The sequence below is a fragment of the Leptopilina boulardi genome, unplaced genomic scaffold (assembly GCF_019393585.1).
Source record: "Leptopilina boulardi isolate dan_hultmark-lab unplaced genomic scaffold, ZJU_Lbou_2.1 LbouV2_354, whole genome shotgun sequence".
Taxonomy (NCBI): domain Eukaryota; kingdom Metazoa; phylum Arthropoda; class Insecta; order Hymenoptera; family Figitidae; genus Leptopilina; species Leptopilina boulardi.
In genome coordinates, this window is record NW_026137923.1 from 1,313,717 (window position 1) to 1,339,349 (window position 25,633).

The 25,633-nt window shown below is 27.5% G+C and overlaps 1 protein-coding gene across 4 annotated transcripts in view; it reads right to left on the reverse strand.

The window, feature by feature from the left end:
- LOC127286403 (transcription factor Sox-2-like) overlaps positions 1 to 25,633 on the reverse strand; it is a 192,536-nt gene that overhangs the window by 78,189 nt on the left and 88,714 nt on the right. The window lies entirely within an intron of this gene.

Here is a 25,633-nt window from a genome sequence, read left to right on the forward strand (position 1 = left end):
GCCTGCAAAGTCCTCGCGTTACAACAAACGAAACGCAGTATCAGGTGGCCGCGTATAACCTGTGTCCCGACACGGCAGCTACCGCATTAGCTTGCATTCCGGAAAATAGCAATGCTGCCTCACACCTTTCAACCATCATGTATCTTATATATTTATATATTGCGTCTCAGGTTCGTTTTATTATCGTGAATGAAAATTTTATTTGCAAAAAAAAAATTCTGTCGAAATTTACGTAAGATCAATATGAAGAATATTACATTTCAAAACGTGGAATCACTTTGAAAATTGATCCACATCGCTTTTTTATCAAGAATATCAAAATAAAACGTAAATATATTCATTTAATCAGTAATTAAATTTTATTATTTTGTTTTAATACAATTTTTTATGTTAAAAAGTTAACAAAATTTTAAAAATATTTTTCAATAATTTACATCGAAATGTAATATTTTTGAAAAATAAAATATATAATTTATGAAAAATAATAAATAAATAGAATAGAAATAAAATATATTTATATAAATATATACCTACACGGAAAGAAAAGGAATGGTTGGGCCAACCATAGGTATTGATAAATACGTCCCATCAATATTATATGGTTACCACAACCATATCTTTAGTTGATACAACCATAGTATGGTTGGCCTAACCAAAGGTTACACAGAAAAAACCTGAATTCAAATTGAGTATAGATTCTATACTCAATTTGATTCGCAACAAAAATGAAACTGGTTATCTCATTTCGAGTTCTAAGGTAAAAGTATCAAAATGAAACAGGCAAGTTTCATTTTGAGAAAAAGAAAAATGGAAAAATATTGTGAAATAACGAATAATTTTGCACAAAAACATGAAATATAATAATTACAAAGAAGTAAATAACACGCTAGACTTAATATATTTGATTAAAAATTGCTTGTAATCGCGTAATAAAATAATAAAGGAAATATGTTTTTAGGTTAGAAAAATGAAAACATGTGTTTTGACAACAGGAACGGTACTGCCAACTTAAATAATAGCGGTAAATTTAAAAACTTATGAAATTAATTATTATCTACGTAAATAATAATAAATAATTTTTATTTAAAAACTTCTAAATATTCGTACTGGTCAAAATAATCTTTCCGGTGTTGTTGAAATATTAGAAACAATAATTGAAATACAAAATTACTCTGCTTATGATGCCAACTTAGAAATCTGAAATTCCAGCCAATATCATTTTGAATAACATGAAGTTTGTCCCATACTCATTTCGATACCCAAAAGAAAATGAGTTGCAACAAAAATGAGTCCAAGTTTTTTCTGTGTTAGGTTGTCACATCAAAATGACGAAAAATTGCAAATTTGATGTGTCAACCATACTATGGTTGTATCAACTAAAGATATGGTTGTGGTAACCATATAATATTGATGGGACGTACTTATCAATACCTATGGTTGGCCCAACCATTCCTTTTTCTCCGTGTATAATATACAATATTTTTTTAAATTAAAGCGAAATATTCCACTAAAAATAAATTAAACCAAATTATTACAAACCTCGAAAAGATGTAAATTCCTAAAACAAAACACGTGCAACATTTTTTAATGTATCATATATGCAAACTTTGAATTATAATTTATATCGAGTCCTTGATATTGTCCAAATATTGAGATTAATTTATTCACACACATTAGGTACTCATTGTATAGTTTAAATAGTAAAATTTTCCAAAAATGCAAATTATACAAAATATAAGTTATGAATTTTTTCAAGTACACGAAATGTTTGCATTGTTGCATATATATTCATACAGTGAAAAAAAAATTAAAATTATAAATGAAATTAAAGACTGTAAATATTGAATAATTAATAGCGTTTACCTTATCTTGAGTAATGAACATTTTTGTCGTAGAATTTTCCTTAATTAATATTTATAATTTTATATGTATACGAAATTTTATATATACATATATATTAAAAAGAAGTTTCTCGAATATTATTTTAGAATATTACTACCAATATTTATATATATAATTACTGTATATATCTATATATTGATTAAATGCAGGCGACAAATTAAAATAAAATGATATTCCGGAAAATAAGTCTTCCGCGAATATATGTTATATATTCGGTGAGCCAGGTCGGCAAATATTATTAACTGGAAACACGACAAAACTAAAGCATTTAAAAAAGAAAACATGACGAAACAAGTGTACAAATTATATATTTCGCCATATAATAATTTTTACAAGAAATTACTCTATATATTTTAATTATAAAATTTGAGACAAATCGTTTAATTATAATAAATTAAAATTTTATATGTGTCATTCGCAGTTTTAATGCAAAATATTTCTGTGTGATTAATCACATCTATATACATATATGTATATGTTAATTAATTATCGAGTTTTTAAATAAATATATATATATATATATATATAAACAAGGAGGGGTTCCTTTATGTTTATTTCATAAACATTTTGCTTCCTCGTAGAGGAAGCTATGAATTTCTCCAATTCAATTGATTTATTTAAAAAATTTCGAGTTGAAAACTCTGTTTTAAATTAATTAAATTTTTTGAAAAATTAGGAAAATTTTAATTAATTTTGGGTGTAACATATTCTTAATATATACCTGTTAAAGATAATTTGGTGTTCACAAAAACGATCCACCCCCCCCCCCCCCACATACACACATATCCGGAAAATTGATCAGGATCTCATATAACATGTTTCTATATAGAGGGAAATTTGTTTTCACCATTTTTAAAAATTTTTAAAACTACAAAGCTTCCTTCACGAGGAAGCAATAGATGTATGATGTAATAAAAATAATAACGTAATTATTTAATAAGTGTCAGCATATTTTAATGAGATTACGAATATATCAAAGTGGTTCTCGACAGTTGTTACAACATTTGTTTGTTGACAGATTTTTAAATATTACTGCATACATTAGAATTTCATTTAATTTCAAAGAATTTGAGTTTAATAATCTCTTTTGAATTAGTGAGAATTCGTTCACTAATTTAAATAAGATACTTTGCCCGCCGAAATTGGAACCAATGGAAATCCTAAAATTGTTTCAATTACGGCGAGGAAAAAAATTTGATCTCAAATAATTAAATTAATACTTGTTTAAATGTCCATCTTTATAAGTAATTGTATCAAAAAAAAGATTAAAATAATTTTTTTAAATCATTTTTCAACAGTTATATTAAATATATATATATATATATATATATATATATTATATATTATATTATATATATATATATATTATATATTATATATATTATATTATATATTATATATATTATATTATATATATATATATATATTAAATATATATATATAATAGTAATAATAGTTATTTTTTATGAACGCGCCGTAATTGGTACACTTACCCTAGTATAGGTAATAATTTATTAAAAATAAGTGAAAATACTAATTTGAATTAGTTAACGAATTCTCACTAATTCAAGTTTAAAGAGTATATATTATGTGATTACCCTACGAGGAAATAATTAATTTTTTTCAAATACAACTTAAATTTTTCATACAGATTGTATTTTGTTACCCGTTTATGATTCGACATAAACTGCGGGGAAATATATATATATATATATATATATATATATATATATATATACCAATAAATAAATAAATTCAGTATATAATACTCTTAAAATAAGACTATATTCTTAATTTATGTGTAAAATATATATACTGAATTCAAGAAGAAATTTTATAAAAAAAAAAATTAAAAAAATAAAAACCAAGATTATTTATTTTTAATTTGAGAATATTCTTTTTCGGTGAAGTCACAGTTTCACAAGTTGATATTAAATATATATACATCTGTATATATAGTATATCCCTTACATAAGTAAGAGATTCATTTTCACCAGACGAGCAGAAATTCCGTGTCTCATCTAGTTTGTCATATCTCTTAATGTTCAGAACGCAGTTTCATAACGAGATTTGTGTGTTTGCATGCACACAAACTTGACCACAAATACACGCGGCAATAGAAATGATCAGATTTACACATTTATGTATTATATATACATATACATATAATAGTACACGATATCGCGCCCCGGAATTGCCCAGTAGTTGTAACTCCCAACTAGAAATCGAGAGAGTGAGAGATGCAGAAGTTTACTGGCCAACAGTTATCTATCGATGCGCGACCATTGGTCGAGTGAGTTTATGTTTGTTTTGCGAACGATACGCCTTGTTGGTTCCGCGATGCACGATTCGCAGCTCGTCAGGGATCTTTATCGAGAGACTATGCGTTTTCTCTTCAGAAATTCTAGTGGTTTTTTTTATTTATTCTTTTTTTTTCTTTTTTTTACATTCCGTATTGATTAACTAACTACTTGTTTTTCCCCTTAGTCCAATATCGTATGAAAAACAAGATAAATTAATTTACAATTAATTAATAATCCATTTTTGATTTCTAAGATTTTTTTCTGAACATAAAGGGTATTTTTCAATTAATTTCACCAAATCTTTATTTTTGTCTTGAAATTTTATTTGAACCAATTGTTATTTCTAGATTTTTAATCTAAAAGATGTTTGCTTAAACGAAATTATATTTGTGAATATAAAAATCTAGACAAAAATAAATTCGTTAAGATATAAAATGCAAAAATTTTAAAATTTGATTTAGTAGAAATTCTGTTGAATGAAAATTTGGTTAAATTGAAATTTAATAAAAAGAAAATTCGTGGCGCATGAATAAGTTGAAAAAATCAATTGTTTCAGAATTTTTATATAACCGAAAATTCACTTCACAACATTTTTATTTGTTTATAAGTTTTATTTTAATATATGGAAAATATTTATCACACTTTTATTCTAAAATATTATTTTTTTGAATGAAAATTTGTTTAATTTAAACTTAAGGGTTAGTTTAGAATGTGCGCATGTAACTAGAATTCCAGTGAAACGTTCGAAATATGACATATCTTTATATTTTTGAAGTACCTATACTTCACTCTGCTTTTCTCTATTCTAGTTCCCCACTATGTATCGAAAAAAAAGCTACCATTCCCTGAAAAGTGTCACAATTCAGATATTTCATTGATTATTTTATATTTATTGTCAATAAGATTTTGACATGAATATAGAAAATCGATTAAATGAAAATTCTGCAAAATAATAATTCTAATAAATAAAAATTCGTCTCAATGAAAATTATATCTATAATAAAATTTTATTAAATGAAAATTCTAACAATTGATTTTTAGAATTTATTCACGCGTTTCAAAAAATTCGCCGAATTTTTCTGTTAAATTAAAAGTCGGTTAAACATAATTCATTCCTCTATTATATAAATTCAAACTATGTAATGAGTTTCAGTGCGAATATTCCAAAACGTTTCAAAAATTGATTATTTGCGCTCGTGTGTAATTATAATATTAGTGAAAATATAATCGAGTTTAAAATTTTTTTCAAAACGAAAAATTTCTAAATTGAGAGTTGACAAATTGACTTTGTAATATATTTGTGCAAGGTAGAGAACTCTCTGTTCTTATCTGGAAAATAGATTTTTGTTTTGGGTCCCTGTGGTCGATTGTAAATTAAAAAGAAAGGAACCCCTGTTGCTTGAAGGGGCAAACCATTTTTATATTACTACAACTCAAAACATGTCGCTTTCAACATCTCACTACTATTGTCTTAACTTTTACAAGGCAAGAGGTTTTTCGTGGTTTGTGAAAATTGTTTGTTCACCTGCAGCTTTTTGGTTTTTCTTATGTCTATACCTTTTAGTAAGAATAAAGACCTTCTAAATTGCCAGGATTATGAATCGTTTCTCATTTATTTTCTTAACTGAAAAATTATCTACATTTGTATTTCGAAACCAGTTTGGACATTTAAAAGTGTCACGTCTTAGGAAAACACACCTGTTTTTAAAGAGTCCTCAACAATTTTCCACTAATTTCAACTTTTTATTGCTCGATTAATAATTCATTATTAATCATAATATTAACAATAATGATAATAATAATAATAATATCGTTATTATTACATTAACAATTTACTATTAGCGATACTATTAATCTTTTTGTAATATTTATAAAATTTATGTGAAACTACAAGATGATGAGAAATTTTTGTCAGATTTCATTAAAATTGTTTTTAATATCGATTATAATCGGTATTAGGTATTATTATTATTATTATTATAGTAATAATTATTGCGACAAATTTTTGGTTGTTTTCTAGGGGCGATTTAAAATACAAAATATACACATATTATGTAATTAATTATTTAACTAATTAATTCTATTAGCTATGTAAGTTTATGAAATTTTGAGATTGTGATTTTATTAAATTGACACAGCCAAAGATTGATTAATTTATATTTTTTTGGGGGAGAAACGGTATAACGAACTCCCTGATTATTATATGAAGATAATTTTTGTTGAGGATCTAAAAATTATTGAATTAGGAGTAAGGAGATTTGTCCACGAATTTGAGAAGATGTGTCAAAAGGACACAGGAGTTTGGGAGGATTATACCGAATTGAGGATTAACGCCAATTAGTCAAGCTTTGAAGTTGGCAAGGCGTGTCGAGGGAACACTCGCAACTCTCGCAAAAGTCTACGTTTAACTAACACTTCATATTCGTTGAGGCCCCCCCTTAAGTAAAGCATACTGTATATAACCATCTGGGGTACTACGGTACCTGCCTCGAAAACGCTATCGCGCTTCCATTTCTCTGCAGCATCTCTTCCTTTAAAAGCACTGGGGGGCAATGGTGGACATACCGGGATCATAAAATAACCTTCCCTTCGGACACTTTTATGGTGGCACAGCTTTGTCTAGATTTTAAACTTTAAAATCTCTTTCGCCAAGACTAACAACATTCAAGGTAGCGAAGCGACGACTCTTCGAGGTCGAGTTTACTTTTCCCGAACATTTTTTTTTTTTTTACTTCGCCCGCAATGGTATTATCGAAATTTTACTTCAATCACTTCCCACCAGTGAAAAAAAAAAAAAAAACAATCTTCTTTGTACGAGGGAGAAAAAAATTTAGCCCTTTGCGATGGGGTAAAAAAAAGAGGATAGGAAAATATATATATATATTTTTTTTTGTGAAACTAAGTAAATATTTACACTGGAAAAAAAAATTTTTAAATTTGAATTTTAATGCTAATTTTGTTGCTAAAACAATGAACAATTGTTTTCTGTAAAAAAGACAAAAATTACTGAGATTTATTTTTGTTGAAAATCATTTTCAGTTTATTATTAAAATTAAAATTAACGGAAAGCTACACATGTGAAAAATGGGTTTGTTCATTAGAAAAAATAATTTTAATTTATATTTTTATGAATAATTACTTGTTATTTGCCAATAGTAATAAAAAATGACATTTTATTTTGAACTAAAATAGAAAAAAAGTTGATTTTTTTTGTTGTATGTTCTTTTAACCAATAGGTAAAGCGCATAGACAGTGGCGCCCTCAACTAATGTACAATTTGTTAGATGTTATTTTAACATCATTCTTGGTGTTAAAATAATACTTTCTTTATTAATTTCTTTTAATTAACATTTGATAGAATTTCTTTTTAATCGATATACAGCTTTTATTCTATAAAGTAAAAATTCGTCCATAAAAGAAATTCTGTCAAATTATACTATATCGAATAATGAAAATTCTTCTAAAAAATAATTAAAATAAAATTCTTTAAAATCAAAATTCTAACCAATATGATTTTTATGGGATAATTATGCGCTCCTAATTTTTGTTGCACTTTAAAATAAGAAGCATATATATGTATTTTTAACCCATTTTTTTCCCTACATACATCGAGAAGAATTTCGAATTATATATCTCATTGGATGTACAAGCTTGGGAAATACGATTGAGAGAACGAATCAACATTCCTAGAAGTGGTATATCATTAACCGATTCCGTTTGGAGATTGATTGCAAGAGAGAAAAAAAATAAGAGAGAGAGAGAGAGAGTGTGAGATGGAGGGGCTTTAATTTCTTGACAGACATTAAAACAGACGAATGAACGGACCACGACAGACGGAGTGGCTCCAGCGTGTTCGAATATGAGGATGAAAATCGGGATCAGAATCGAGAGAAGAATCAGGACGTGAACCAAGAGGGAGTAGCGAAGGTGGATGAAGAGGGGGAGGGGGGCTTGTAGGAAGGTCGGCACCCCCGTTGCGAGAGCCGGTCGGACATCAAAGTATTCCTGAGACTTCATCATCATCGATACAGCTGGTCTGATCACTGCCGACAGATTAGACGCCTCGCTTCTCTCTTCCTTCGATTTTTTTTCACTCTTTCTCTCTCTCTCTCTCTCTTTACTCATCTCTTCATCCTCTTTCATCTTCACTGAATTTATTTCCCCTCTCAACCCCCCTATCTTTCACTTGAAGAGCAATCCGTCGATCTCGCGTGGGGATCCCTCTATCACCCCCCCCCCTCTCCTCCTCTTTCCCCTTAGTATCGAAAAGTCCTCAAGACTTCGAAATCCCGACCTTGTCTTTTTAAAAAATATTCTCTTTCATGACTCATATATATATATAATATATTCTCTTTTGATAAATTAAATCGTCCTTAAGCCGTCAAATCTATGACTCGATTGAGTTGATTTGAAAATTGAGACGAAAATTCGATGTGAATGTAATAATTGATGTTCTCAAGGAGTTTTTTTTTTACTGATTTTTTTGAATAATTGTCTATGAGATATATTATTAAAACTCTTTAGTTAGAATTTTCAGTGGATCGAATTTCGTAAGGCCGAATTTTTGTTTAATTGCTGAAGCATAAAGTGAGCCATAATTTTACTGATAAATTATTTTTTTTTAACTAATTCAAAATTTAGAGAGCGGATTAAGAAAAATTCGTTTCATAATAAATATGTTTATTTAATTAATATAGGTATTTAATGTTTATTTATTTGTCAATGAAAATTTTGTGCTTAGAGAATCTACTTATTTATTATATAAAAGTTCAATTAAATAAAATATCTATTAAATACTCAATTATTTACAAAAATTCTGCTAAAAAAAAAAAATTTTTCCTCAAGTAAATTCAGTTTGAGTAAATTTAGTTCGATTCTGGGAGTCGATTATATAATTTGATTTGACTTTGACGTCAAAGTCAAATTTATTTTTTGATTGCAATACGTCAAATTGCTATCAAAAAATAAATTTGAATGTAACGTTAAATTGAAATAAAAAATTAAATTTTAATTTAACGTGTAAGTTAAATAAAACAATGAATTTGTTGAATTGAATTTGACATTGACGTTAAAATGAATTTGATTTTGACGTCAAATCAAATTACATAATCGACACCCAGTTTAATAAAAATTGTACTTTACAAACTTTAAATTGAAATATTCCAGCATAAAATTTTCAAATAATTATCTACTGATTATTTTTATTATTTATTTATTCTAACGCCTTTCTAATGTAATATTATTGAAAAAAAAAATATATATATTTATATATATTTAACGAAAATGTTGATGGTATAAGGAAACTGTGAGATTATATCGTATATTTCCTCGAGGATATTAGAGTCCTTACCGTTTTGGGGTTTAAAAATTTAGATTTAGAGTTTAAAAGTTTGTATTTTACTATGCTAAAGTTTAAGGGCTTTAGAGATGAGGTCAGATTTTTGGGCGCGTAAAGATAAAATTTAGGAGAGAAGATCTGCGAAGTGAAACATTGTTCGCAAAAGGAAATAGTATAGAGAGAGGTGTACCTGTTCGTGTACCTGTCGCAGGTGTGTCGGAAGTGGTGGTCACGCTTTTCCTTAAAGGTTTGTACCCTCTTCAAGGACACCTTGGAAAAACTGTAAAGCCCCCACGGACTACAGGTGTCTGTTAAGCCGATTAGCTACAGAGCAAGAGAGTGATAGAGAGAGAGAGAGAGAGAGAGAGAGAGAGAGAGAGAGCCCTTGGGCCAATTTGTTGGCGAAACTAACCCTTGCTTCTGAAATGAAGCCCCCCAAAGGAACCCTATATATAATATTTATATATATAAATAAAGCCCAAAGGTCCAATACTTGAAAATGCTATTACCAATTCAAAGTGCAAATAAATCCAATTTTGCCTTTTCTATATGAATCCTTCGACAATAGCATCAATAGTTTTTCTCTCCTCATATCAATGTCGAGAAAAGCCAATGAACAACCTTTGAACAGGTGACGTATTGTCAATTTATTTTTCGAAAGGTCCCATTATTATGGCACGCGGTTTTCAAATTGGATTATATTAAGATCATAATATAATAATAATAATGAATGAATTTTTCAATAGTGTTTATACTACAATGATTTGGTAATAATGATTTTTGTAATTGAGATATGTCGGGAAAATTTATCGATTGTCGGGGAAATTGATGTGAAATAATAATAATAATAATAATAATAATAATAATAATAATAATAATAATAATAATAATATATAAATGTCAAAAGTCGATTTTGTGGAAGGAGAGGGCAGTATAACTGAAAAGCAACTCTTCTCAAGTGCGAGCGATTTAACTTCCCGCAATTTTGTTACTCGGTATATAAGTACCAGTTTCTCGATTGAAACTTTCCTCCCTCGAGTGTCTGTAAAGTTGCAAGGAGTTTGGAAAAAGATTAGTGGCCGCACCGATCGAAAGAGATTTCATCCAATAGAATCAAAATATTTCTACCTCGTGTTCTGTACACAAATTGATTGTATTTTTACAATTTTCAAACGAATTTCGAATCAATTTCTCGTTTTTGAAAATATTGTAATATTTTTTTTTTTATACACAATAAAAAGAAAATCATATTTTAAGAAAGAAAAATAGTCTTATTTTAAGATGCAACTTTTTTAAGAAATTCTTATTTCACCCATAGTTTAATTTAAGACTAATTTTAAGATACGATTTTCTTACCACTATGTTTATTATGTTGTATATATTTATTTATTTTTATAATCAATTCAAAAAAAATTAATTTTCTAGACCACGGAAATTGGTTTTTTTTTTCAAATCACCCATATTTCTGTGCGTTAAATATATACATAAGACCGTAAAATCAAACCCTGCGTTGAAAAGTTGTAACAATAGTTTGGAAAAGTACGGCATAATGTGAACTAACGTAGCGTGCAATTCCGTGAAAAATCTTCGCACTTCGGCATTTTTCTGTTTCAGCACTTTATATATACGTATATATATATATACAAGGAGTTAATGGTAAGATTCATGTGTCGGCAATTTTTTTCCTCTCATATTTTTGAAACAATACGACATGACTTGTTTCTTTCGAAATTAGAAAAGCTGGAAAATTTTTCTAGTCTTTGATGAAACCGCACTTATAAACATATTATAGGTGAGAACTTTGGTGTCAAAAACTTTATTTACGAAATTTACTTTGAAAACATTAATACACAAAATTTCTGATGAGAAAAATTATTTTTAATTTTCAATTTTTCTTTTTTTCTGTTTTAGCTTCTCTCCCTCTTTATTTATGTTATTAATTTTTCACTTTGCAAAAAATTATTGACTCGTATATTCGCACACAAAACAAATTATCAAAATGAAATATATAATTGATTGGTCATTGTAAATGCATTTGTCTTCAAAAACTAATTTCTATTGTAATCGATTCACACTAGTTATGAATGTAGCATTTTTTTTTTTTTTTTTTTTTTTTTTTTTTTATTTTATCTCGAGTGGTGAAGAACTTTACCTGGGGGGTCTTGGACCTCCCCCAATACATTCTCTGCAACGCCCACTTAAAGAAACAAATTTATACATTACTATATATGTATATACCTCGAAATACACGTGATTTATTCGAATATCAAACCGCGAGAGAGAATTTTAATTTATATAAACAGACAGTTTACACCAGACAAAAATATATCATTTTTATTTGCAAAATATAAAAACAATGCCAAAAGAAAAGCCACAAAAGTATATATATATAACAAAATAAATTTTCAGAGAAAAAATTCATTTCATAAACTTTCATCAAATTATGAAAATGTTCATTCATCGTTTATAACATTCAATTATTTAAAACACAGAAAACAACAACAAAATTATTCCTCAAAAATTGAAAAGAAAAAAAAAATTTTAATCCTTAATCAGAAAATAATTTTGGAAAAAGCAAAATTAATATTTTCTTAAAAAAAAGAAGTTAAAAACATTCTGACAAAAAATGACGATATTAAAATAACAAAATTGATAAATGCGGGCGTTTAAACATAAAATAATACGCTTATAATAGAATGTGCAGATTTTGATTTTAACAACATACATCCATAAACATTTGGCTTTTCATGACAGCAAAAGTGATTACAGATAAGATTGCGTTCATTTAAGAAGACAATAGATGTGTCTGAGTTCTAATGATTTATGCTGTAAAAGCATACTTGAACGGTATACATATATATATAGCTAATATTATAGAGCTGTACAGGGTTCTTATTTCCTCCAGTAAATACCATTTTCTTGGAATTGTTGCATTCAACACTTTACACAAATTCAAATGATTTTAACATTTAAATTTGTAAAAAGAAAATTGAAAAAACATTTGCAAAAAATAAAATTTTTTATTCAAAAATTTTTAGTTTTTTTTTTTAAAATTTTACTTATGTTTTCGTAAAAACTCAAATTCTGCAGCATTTGACAGACAATTTCCTAAGCAATAAATTTTGAAATGTGGGTCGTGATAACGTCAATAAGAAAGAAAAGAAAAGTTTCAGTTTTTCTTTTACTTTTCAATAACGTTAGGAAAAAATTTTTTTTTCATTTTTTATAAAAAAAATATCAATTTTTTATAAACAAATTAATTTTTTTTTTAATTTGGATATGATATTTAAAAAATTTTTTTTTAAACATACCTGGAAATACTAAGAAGATTTTGCAAAAAAATTTAGAGTAGGCCGATGAGTTTTATAGGTTTAAATAAACATTTAAACACCGCGCGCAGCATTTTTCGCAGTTTTGAAAATTAAAAAAAATTGTAAAATTGTTAAAAATTATTTTTTTTTTAATTTTTCATAGTGAAATATGATTTCAGGTTCCAAAAAAAAAATGAAAAAAATAATTTTTAACAATTTTACAATTTTTTTTAATTTTCAAAACTGCGAAAAATGCTGCGCGCGGTGTTTAAATGTTTATTTAAACCTATAAAACTTATCGGCCTACTCTAAATTTTTTTGCAAAATCTTCTTAGTATTTCCAGGTATGTTTTTAAAAAAAAAATTAAAAAAATATCATATCCAAATTAAAAAAAACTTAATTTGTTTATATAAAATTGATATTTTTTTAATAAAAAATAAAAAATTTTTTTTTTTGTTAACATTATTTAAAAGTAAAAGAAAAACTGAAACTTTTCTTTTCTTATCAAAAATTGAAAAAATCCATTTTTTTCGAGTTATCAGCCATTAAAAATAGATCTAAATTGAAGAAACTAAAATTTTGAAAATTCATAACTCGAAAATTTTTCAAAAAATAAAAAAATACGTATCTCCTTTTTTTTACTACAGAACAAGAAAAAAATATATTAGGCCGAATTTAAAGGGTCGTAGGAAATCTCACGTGATTTCGCCCATATATACTTTCGCGTGTAGATTACAGGAAAAATATAGCGAACCAGATTGGAATTGATTATCATAGCGTTGTTAAGGGAAAAATAAAAAATTTCGAAAAAAAAGATTTATTCTCCCTAGCGCACACAATATTCAACTCAGACAGTTCATATTTAGTATACAAATGTATTTTTAGGGAAAATGATAATTTTAAGGAAAAAAATCGGACAAGTGCGAGTTACACTCTCACTGAAATCGAGGGTTTCGTACTCGAAGCGAACTTATTTGGTATAAAAACAAATATTTAAAAAATATGTGTTGTACCCGAGGCGAAATTTGAATCCTCTTTAGCTTCCCTTAGAACCTAAATAGGCCCTCTTTACGATCTTGTAGACTCCCGTAGGCCCTCCTTTGAATCCAAACGTGGAAGAAAGGTAAATTTGCGACTGGTTGAGGAAGCTAAAGAGAGAGTCTAGTTCGATTAAAAAAGTACAAAAAAATGCAAAAAAGAACTCTTTTAATTATTTTGATTAAAGCAAAATGAATTTTTTCTTCACACAATATTTCTTTAATTACCCTTTAAAAACTGGAATTAACATATTTTGAAGCGTTTTCAAAAAATTAATAGAATTAGAGCAATTTCAAAATTTTCAATATTTTAATCAATTTTTAGACCCTACTTTAAATCCAAACGTGGAAGAAAGCGAAATTTGCGACTAGTTGAGGAAGCTAAAGAGGGTCTGTTTAACTCTACTTTACTCCTTGTAAATTAGGGCTTAAATTTCGCCTCGGGTATGTTAAATAATATAAGTGATACAAAAAGGAACAATTTTGAAAAAAAAATTTAAGAAAATTGTTCCTTCTTTGGTATAAAAAAAAATTTTTAAATATGTGTTGTATGTCAAATAATATAAGTTATACGAAGAGGAACAATTTTCTTAAATTTTACAAAATTATGTTCCTTTTTGCGTACGTACAAGTTGCGGATAAGAGCCTAACGATATTCGGTCTCAGCACATATATATATAAATATATATATAAAAAAAAAAACTTGAGTGCAAGACAAGTGCTCCAAAACCAGCGGAACTCACGATATTTCAATATATTCATAGGTACACGTCACAGTTTGAGAGGAAATATTTCTCTCTTTCTCTCTCTCTCTTTCTTTCGTCGACAAAAATACGTTATCATAAATTGAAATCAAAAAGAGAAGTGGCACTCGAAAAAATAATGCAGTTTTAGCATAAAAAAAAGTAAAATATTTCAAAAAAATTTTTTTAATTTTCAATTTTTTATATAGTATATAAACTCTAAAATATGTCACGGATAAAGTAAAATACACAATTGTAAAAGTATATAACTTTTAAAAGAAGTGTTAAAGAATATCAGAAAGGTAAAATTTTTGTAGGCAAATATATATTACAAAAAAGGCAACAAAAAAAAGAAGCATAAAATTCCCAAGGACACGTCTTCACGCTAATTGGGACTAATGGAAGAGCAATCACGAAACTTTTTTAGCAAATAACTCAAAACTTGTGATTTGAAGAGTTCTCACTTTTGACCACGCGAACACTGAATCACGTGACTCGACGTATACCATAATAGATGCCTTTGCGATAATTAACAAACACCTACGCATCGAGTAAAGCCTGCTGACCTTTGTCGAGAAATAATAATAAAAATAATAATAATAATAATTTCTAAATAAAAGTCATATACAATTAATAAAAAGGTAAAGTTAGAAAAATTTAAGAACATAAGAAGTGAAGAAATACAATCTTAATAATGTAAATATTATTTTGCCCAATGGGAAAATATAAGAAAAAATATAATGTTAGAAATTATAGAAAGATAATATTTAAACAAAAATTTATTATGAATTATATCATGATAAAAGTTTTGAATTAAATTTCAATTATTTTTATAAACATTTATTCCAAAACATTCCAAAATTTGTTTCCGAGCCAATCAGATTTTATCCGCATATAAATATTTTAATGTAACTTAACAAATAAATATTCTTTCCGAATCAATCCGTTTTATTCTGAATAAACTGAATTTTAATTCTTTCAATTCTGTTTTTTCTTTTCGAATCAATTCGTTTTATTTTGAGACAAAATTTTGATGCTTTTCAATCCTGAAATTGCATTCTGAATTAATTCATTTCGTTTGAAAACGAATTGATTTGAAATGAAATTTCATAATTTAAAAGAATTACAATTTAGCTTCACGGATTGATTCCTATTGATTTGAAATGAAATTTCAGGATTCAAAAGAATTAAAATTAAGCATTTAAATAAAGCTGATTGATTCGGAATAATCTGAAAAGAATTTTTTATTCAGTTACATGGAAATTTAGATTCGAATAAAAACTGATTGGTTCGGAAATAAATTTCGGAATGCCTTAGAATAATACTCAACCAAAAATTACAAGTATGAAATCTTAAACCAAAAAAAAAAAAAAATTCGAAGTAAATTTAGTAAACTTGAAAATAATTAATAAAAAAAAAAAATGAAGTCTGTATTTATTTAATCGAAATATGTATTTTAAAATCATGAATTGAGAAATGGCAATTAATCTAAACGGTGAAAGGTCGTTGAATTTTCGAAAGAATAACAAATCGGAATAAAAGTGAAAGCAGGGGTTGTATCTCTTCCTTCTTTTTTTTGTATTATTGTATACACTATAGGTTTTTGATAAGATTGAATGACACTCTTCTGGGTTGAGGCCAAAGAATCGAAATCTCGACGTAGCATCGGCACCGATTAATAATTATGTCTGACGCTAAACGCTTTAATCAATGTCATCGGGCCAATTTCCGAACGCCGTTGGCTTCCATCCCGTCTCTCTCTCTCTCTCTCTCTCTCTCTCTCTCTCTCTCTCTCTCTCTCTCTCTCTCGACCTTCTCTCCTCTCCCTGTCCGTCGTCGAACCGCACCACGTTATCGGCACAACTCCTCACAGGAAATTACGCGGGACACGGCCGAAACGCCGCTGCGGAAGTTGCAATTTATCAATTTCCACGCTCAAACGCCCATTCGAGATCGATACTTGTCTAAATTAATGCTCTAGTCCAGTTCATTTCTAATTCCACTCGAGAAATATATATCATCCAAATTGCAATTTCAACTGTCCAAAATCCAATTGTTATCGCAATGTAATTATTATTATTAATGACGAATGGAAAATTAAAAAAAAAAGGTTTTTAATTTACAAAAAAGAATTGAAGTTATTATTATTAAAAAAAACACGATTATTCTAGACTGAAAAAAATTTATTGTTTTCAAATAAATCGATTATTACTTGCCTTTATTATCAAATAAATATTTACATGAACCAAATAATTTTTATTTGAATTAAATAAAGTGTATTTGAAGCAATAATTTATGTATTTGAAACAAATACCATTTATAATTGACTCGAATAAAAATTATTTGGTTCAAGTAAATATTTATTTGATATAATAAAGGCACACCCAGAGAAATGATTTATTTGAACCAAATAAAATATATTTGAGTTAAATAAATGTATATTTGTCTCAGAGCCTACTAACTTATTTATTTGATGTAAATAAAAATTTTATTTGTCAGAAATAAATTTTTCTTTGGCTCAAATAAATTGTTTATTTCAATGAAATGAAATATATTTGCAACAAATAAATGAGTTAGTAGGCTTGGAGACAAATATACCATTTCTCTGAGTGCAAGTAATAATCGATTTATTTGAATCAAATAATTATTTTTTTCAGTGTATTTTGTGCTATAAAATAAAAATAGAATTAAAAAAGTTTAATTATTAAAGAAAATTAAATTAAACCAAATTAAAAACTTGATTTATAGTACAAATTTTACGAGGCACGTTAATTTTCTCCAAATTGGCACAATATTATATTATTATTAATATAATTATTACCATATCTCTCAATTTTTATTTGATCTAATCTTTATTTAATTTAATTCTGATTTATTCTAATCATATAATTTGATATAATTTATCATTAGTCGCACTTTTATATACTAATTCTTATTTGACCCAAATCAACATACATATTGGCCTAGTTCTTATGTGGCATAATTTTCCACTTAACCTAATTAATGTATGACATAATTTTTTTATTTCAATTTAAATAAAAATTATTTATTTTATGTGAAATTTAATTTCTTTACTGTTTAATAAGTTTTATTGGCACTTAAATAAAAGTTAAACCACACAAACATATATTAAATTAGCCCAGATCAAAGATTAGGCGAAATAATAATTAGTTTAAATAAAAAAGGTTAAAATTTAGGTTAATGAAAAATAATTATGCCAAATACTGATTAGGCAATACAAATAAAAATTAGGGCAAATAAGAATTAGACATAATAAATAAATATTAGGCCAAAAAGGAATTGTAAAATTCCTTAAAAAAATTAGGCCAATAAAGAATTAGATCAAAATAAAATTTACACTCATCAGGGAAAAGATATATTTGTCTCAGAGGCAAATTTTTTATCTACTCTTTTAAATAAATTTTTGTTTAGTTTAAATAAAAATTTTATATGTATTAAATTAAATATTATTTCTGATGAATAAAATTTTATTTGTATGCTAAATGAAATATTTTATTTGAAACAAAATAAAAAGTTATTATAGGCTCTGAAACAAATATATTTTTATTTTATTAAAAAAAATTTTATTTATCTCAAATAAACGTATATAAAAAAAAAATTCTCTCGTGAACCAAATAAAAATAAGAATAGTAATCTTTTTTTGAAAATCTTTTCCGATTCTATATATACTTCACGTCATCTAATACTGTAAAATTGAAAATTATTAACTGAATCAGCATTTTCTTCTCAATTTCTCATAGGGATTGCCATATAATAATAATAATATACTGCAGACTCTCGAGGGATTATATTCGAATTTGAAAGTCCGGAACTTCAGATTATGAAAATTGTTGGAAATAAAAGTTTGTTGTGAAGAAAAATCAGTTGAGTCATGAGACAAACGAGGACGAGTTTTGCACTTTAGATTTTAGAGACCAGGTAGATAAATTTCGCGCTACCATGAGAGAGAGAGAGAAAAGGGTGAAGGGGGGGGGGGGTGAAAGGTGGTTAAAAAGGGGACTGCGTCGCAATGCCACCGATTTATTAGCAATTTTAGCAGAACTCAGACCCTCGGCATAAATCAACCTTTACTGATGTTGACTGAGTGGCCATCTCGACCAGCCAGAATACCAGATGTACCTGACTACTATATAGTAAGCAAAGGAGAATCACCAACCACTGCCAATCAAGCAGCATTCATTGAGCCGCTGATATTACCTACTGCTCGCAAGCTTTAATTAAGCGCGGGAGTACTTTGCCATTTCGCCAACTCGATTCGTGGTCACGTGCAGACCATTAATTTATATTCTGCGACCACTTGAATCAAATCATTCACCCCCCCCCCCATCACCCCTCTTTTTTATACCGCGAAGCAAAAGTTATAATAATTTTAAAATATTTTCACTTTTCAATATTTTTTTTACGTATATATTAGAATAGTAAATCCTTTCAAAAAATTATTGTTTTAAAATATTTTATTATGACTAGAGCAAAAAAATTTTCATTTTTTGCTTCCTCGTGGAGGAAGCTTTGTAGTTCTTTCATTTATAAAACTTTTCAAAGTGGCGGAAACAAATTTTTTTCTTTATAGAAACATGTTATATGAGATCCTGATCAATTGTCCGGATGTATGTATGTGTGTGTGTGTGGATCCCTTTTTTGTTTAGAAGATAACTTTAACAGGTTTTAATGGATTTAGATAAAATTTGGTAGGCTCATTTATTATATTAATATCTCAAATCTGACCAAAGGATTTTGATAAATATCCCAAAAAAAAAATTTTATTGTCTTTTTTCCAAAAATTTTTTTTTAATCGAAAAAATTTTTAAATAGAAAAATTTAAGGTTATATATAATAAAATCGTTTTCCTTACGTCAAGACGAATCGATCGATATATATAAAGTATACATTTAAGGTAAATTTAAAGAATTAATGAAAGTAAAAAAATCAAAATTTCACATTTAGGCTATAAAATTTTGTGATTTTTTAAATTGAAGTTTATATATGAAATAATTGTATTCCTTACGTCAAGACGAATCGATCGATATATATAAAGTATACATTTGAAGTAAATTTAAAGAATTAATGAAAGTTAAAAAATCAAAAATTAACATTTTGGCAATAAAATTTTGCTTTCTCCACGAGGAAGCAAATTTTTTTGCTGATCGTAAAGAGGAAGCAAAATGTTCATGTAATGAACATCTGAATTTACAACTTGTTTTTTAAATTTTCAATTATTACTTATACTATACTGTAAACAAATTTGGGGAGTTAACAACAATCGGAGTTTGGAGTAAAATTTTTGAAGTTAAAAATCAACTCCAAAAGTGAGTTAACATTAGATTAACTTCCTTGTCATTAATTCTTTAGGCATAAATTTAACTTCGTTTTTGCTTCAACTCCAAAAGCAAGAAATTTATTATTTATTTATTTTTTAAAATATAATTTACGAGATAATTCTCATATTTTAATTAATAGATACGTGTACTTTTAAAATATGAGAATTAAATAATAATAATAATAATAATAATAATATATAAATTATTATAGTATAATAATAATAATTGTTAATTTGTAAAATTTTAGAATTTTAATCATAAATTTAATTATTGAAAGAGTAAAATGTATCTTCATTATATGAAAAAATGATTATTACACTCTAAATCTGAATCAGTGAAAATTTCACTGAATTCAAATCAGTGGCTCAGTTTTCTTTAATTCATAATTTTATTATACACAGAGATGGTATTTGAGATTATATATATATGCATAAAACTGAGAAAAAAAATATATATGTATATAAGTAGCGTATTATTTGATTACATCCTCCGTAATAAATTTGAATGACTGACGAGCCAATAAAATATTTATAGAATCGTTTAATACGCGATGTGAAAAACGTATTTTCACCCCTGTCTATATCTTATGGTCCCTGGTGGTTACACGGTGTTTACCCTATGTGTGATCCCCATTGGTTTTTCAACATCAAAAGTTTGCGTAGAGCATCATATATATAGAACGCTATTAACAACGCGTTTTCTTGTCAAATCTCACACCCAATCATTTGCAATAGGTATATATATATTGGTGCAAATTAAATCTTTATACATTTTTCCTTTTTCGATCTCGATTTTCTTCCCATTATTTATTTTTAATATTATTATTATTATTATTATGGAGTATTAAATTTTTTTTTTGTTTTTATGGTCCTTATTTGAAATAAATTCGAAACTAGGTAATTTTATTATATTATACAAATTATAAATTATTATTAATAATAATATTATAGTAATATTTATTATTCTTAATTATTACAATTTAATTGGAAACTAGATGTTAGTTTTATAACATTAAAATAAATTATTATTTAATCTTAATTGTACTCTATATATTTCAAATTTGAATTATCTGGAGCGTATATTATTTGAAGAGAAGTGATTTTAAAAAAAGCTGTCGTGATTTGCTTGTTGGGTGATAAAAAAAAAATCATCTCGGAGGAAATAATTGAAAATTGGAAGCTGGATGAGTGCCACGCGCGCTACTAGAGTGTTTGATATCGTGCAATCGAAAGTTACCCTTATATATTCTAAAAGGAGCACAGCTGGAGCTCATTTTTGTGCAGCTGCCCTTGTTGTCTCGGAGGGGTAAGTCCCATCACTAGGGATGTGTGTGTGTGTGAGTAACTTACGCGCGGGACACGATTGTCAATATAAAATTGGCTCGACCATCTCGATGCGTGAAGCATAATCCTTTCTCGATTGTCGATTGAGATTCGTCACGGTCTCAATTGGAAGACCATGTTAAATGCCACAGAGGCAAATAAAATACTTGAGCTGCAATTATGCATTGAGATCTCGCTTATATATTATTATCAAATATATATAGTCTCGACTCTATTTACCATTTTTTTTTATCTAAGGAGAAAAAATTGAGTTCTTACAAGAAAAATGAAATTTCAGACCATTTTAGCAATAATCGTGTTAATTCGAGGACTGAAATTTATTTATATTTGACATTGAAAAATTAAAATAAATAATTAATATACATAATAAATAAATTATAATTGTTAAAGTCGATAAAAGCTCGCAGTGGATGTTGTAAAAGTAATAATTGCTCGTTCTTTATATTATTGGAATTATTATTAATATTATTATTATTATTATTTTTTATTATATTTCAAGTGGTTCTTTACGAGTTTTTTGATGAAAGGGTTTTCTTTCTATTTACAGTCGCCTGGCACACGGGCATCTAAATCAAAAGGATCATTAATTTAAGTGCGCAGTAAGAGACATATGAAACTCATGTCTGTATCATCAGCCACCGAGAGATTCCAATTCAAAATACGCGCACGTTATTATATATTATATACCATATCGTAATATAGAAATGGTCACCATAAATATGGTTACGGACGCGCGTGCATCGTTCTTGAGGCGACTATAACGTTCTTGGAAGAATAAAATCTACTGGTAATTTATGCAAATCTCGCTGACCAAGCAAAAAATGCATATATATATATATATATATATATATATATATATATAGGAGACACTGAAACAGAGAGAGAGAGAGAGACATCAGAAATGCGCGCGTCTGGATTTCGGGGAATTAAAATCGATCGCTCAAAATAATATTAACCGCGAGGCTATCTTATTGCATTTTTTTTCAATTTCGGCATTTCTTGATCGTATAGTAATTTTTTGCTTTTCAATTTATTTCATTTTAGTATATAGTCTCTCAGAGCCTCGCTCAAAGCTAAATAAATATTTATTTAGTTCTAAAATTTTATTTGTGCAAAATAAAATTTATTTATTTCAAATCAAATAATGAGTTTTTTTTTAATCTCTGAGATAAATATATTGTTTTATCTAATTCAATTATATTTGTATTTGAGTTTTGATAAATAATTTCTCTGAGTGTATAGATATTATTCCTAAAACGAAAGTAGTAAAAGAAAATGAGGACGGAAAATTTGTCGGAAAGGAGATCCTTGTTTATGTATATCTCGTATATAGATCGAGTGTTTGTTTTCCTTGCTTAAGACAAATTTGCTGTCTTGTAGAAAAGTGAAACTAAACGAGAGGGTCCTTTGACAAATTACATATGGATATATGCGGATGCTCGTCAAGGTTTCTGAGATTTCGAAGATTTCTTGTTTTGTTAGTAAATTGTTACCGCACGGACTAATTTTGTGGGTATACATATGATCGACATTTCGTTTTCAATTTTTTTTTCTCTTCATTCCTTAACTTTTTTTCTTTCTATACAACGCAACACTTTGGGTATATATATTTTTTTTTTTTGCACATTTTTCCAGCGACCCTCAAATAAAGTTGACCATTTTTTTTCTTCACTTCCCGTTCAACTGTTTTCTTGTTTCGATGTTTTTTCTATAATGAACCAAAACACGAGGGCTCCAAGGTGAGTGCGTGCGCACGCGGGATTTATTTATTTGACCGTTAAACTGTTACGCGTGACTTACGATTTTCATTGTTACCCGCGAATCAAATAATATAATCAAAGTTGTACCATATATAAAGAAAATCCTGATTGACACCAATTCTTTGGCTATAGCAAAATCGCTTCTATTTACAGATATTTATACACATACATATATGTATTATGTGAGTGTTTAAAGAAGAATCAGATATGAGAAATAGTCGCAAACTTATACACAAAGAATTACTTTTTTTTTTGCTTTCTTTTAATTTATTGGAAATAATTTACAAGGTAAACAAAAGACTATTACAAGGACGAATTTTTATTTATTTGAATTTTATATAAAGTAAAATTAATGTTGATCAAAATATTCAAATTGTAGAATTTTCATTTAAGCAAAGTTTTAATTAAAATTTTTTTTTTGAGTCAAATAAAAATCCTAATAACTTTTTATTTTCAATACAAAATTTAATTTAGAACAAATAAAATTTCATTTAGCACAAATAAAAATTTTATTAAGCGCAAAAAAAATATTTTTATTATTTGTTTCAAATAAATGTTAATTTATAGTTTAAAGAAAAATGTTATTTGCATTAAATGAAATTTTATTTGTTCTAAATTATAATATTGAAAACAAATAAAAAATTATTAGGCTCCTGTGACAATAAATAAATTTTTATTTAATTCAAAGAAATTTTATTTTTCTTAAATAAACGCAAATAAAAGATTTCTCTTGATATGGAATATATTGAGGGGGGCTATTACACTCAAATATTTCGCAAATGTTTCTATTGCTCGACTAATTATCATAAATGAATGTGAATGAATAAATCATATTGACTTAACAATGAAATTATCGCAGGTTGCGTAAGAATTAATTATCTGAAGAGAAAATTAGGATTATACCATGACGACGACTACGACTACGCGACGACCCTTAGGGGTTGAAGAGCAACGACTTCCTTCCCGGTTGATATACGAGTAACTAGCTCAAGTAACTCAATGAATTTTCCAGCTTTCAACCCCTCAGAACGGTCATTTGGTGGGGTGTAACATCTAATCACCGCTATCTTTTAGCCACACCCTCGCCACGATGACGACAACGACGACGACGTCGACCCCTGCTCGCACTTTCTGTATAGCATCTTTATACGAGTATATATACTTAACAGGATTTCCTTGACTTTCTTACAATCTTAACAGTTCGTGGCTTCTTTCCTAATGTGCTATGTTGTCTCGGTATTTTAAGGGAAGTCGAAAGGCATTAACGTCAACGTAAACGTACGTCTGAACACTTTGCAGTCGCCTTATATATATATATATATATACATTCGAGAAGAGTTCGTGCAACACGCGAGCTTATACTTTTTTCCGACCCCCCCCCCTTTTTTTAATAGCGCCCTGCCTGTCCACGTATATACATTTTTTATTTCTAGTTTTTACCTTCTTTTCAAAATTAACCTACTTACGGGTGTTCACCTCTGAAATCAGCCCTAAAGCAATTTGCCAATTTCTAAATTGTCTGGTAGTGAGCGAATATACATAAGTGGTACATTTTTTCAAGAATTCTTCTAACATTCTAATATTATGTATATATGTTAAAAAAAAAATTATAAACTGCATCTGAAAATTGCACCAGTATTTTCTAACAACAACAAAATATATGATAATGCATTGATTTTTGAAGAAATTTTCGATCACTATTTTTACGTTTTAATTGGTTTATTATTATTTAATTATTAATTTAAATAATAATTAAATATTAAAAATATTTATTTTTTTACATACCTATTTATTTTCAATTATAATTTTTTATTATCTAATTGATTATGTAAATTTTATTATTCAAATATACATTTTTAGGTATACCTATATAATCGATTAAAAGAAAAACATTCCGTTAATTAATAATTCTTGGGTATTAATATTGATATAAATAAAGGATTAATTATTTTTTATTAAAAATTATATTTCGCATATTTTAAATATATATATGTATATATAATACAGAATCCATCACAAAAGCAATTTTCTTATGAAAAAAATATATTTTTTTATTCAATGCAAATGCGTCGCAGAACAAGAAGTGCATTAACATTATATGGAAAAGCGGTAATAAAATTTATCTATTTTTCTTTTCTTGACAGAACACATGGGGGGCGTTAGAAGTAAATCGTGCGTTAAAAATTCGCCGAGGGTCTTTCATTTTATATATATGTATTTATATGTCCAGAAATATTTTCACTGAGATTTTTGTGAGCAATGCACGCGGGGAAAAATAGTGCTACACACAAAATAAAGAACAAGGAATGAAGAAGAAGGGTATATACATATATATATAAAACTTGGAAGCGGAACTAAATCATGTTCGTCGTGACGACGTCACGTGATGACAAACGACCGTGACGGCGTCATCACGCAAGAAGGAGAAGTGACATCTGATAACGACCCTAATCGCATTAGAGCCCTTCGAATTGCTCTTTTCTTATACATTACAATCGCGTGCATCACCTCTCTACTATGGACGCGCACGATCAAGGAAATAAATATATCTTGATC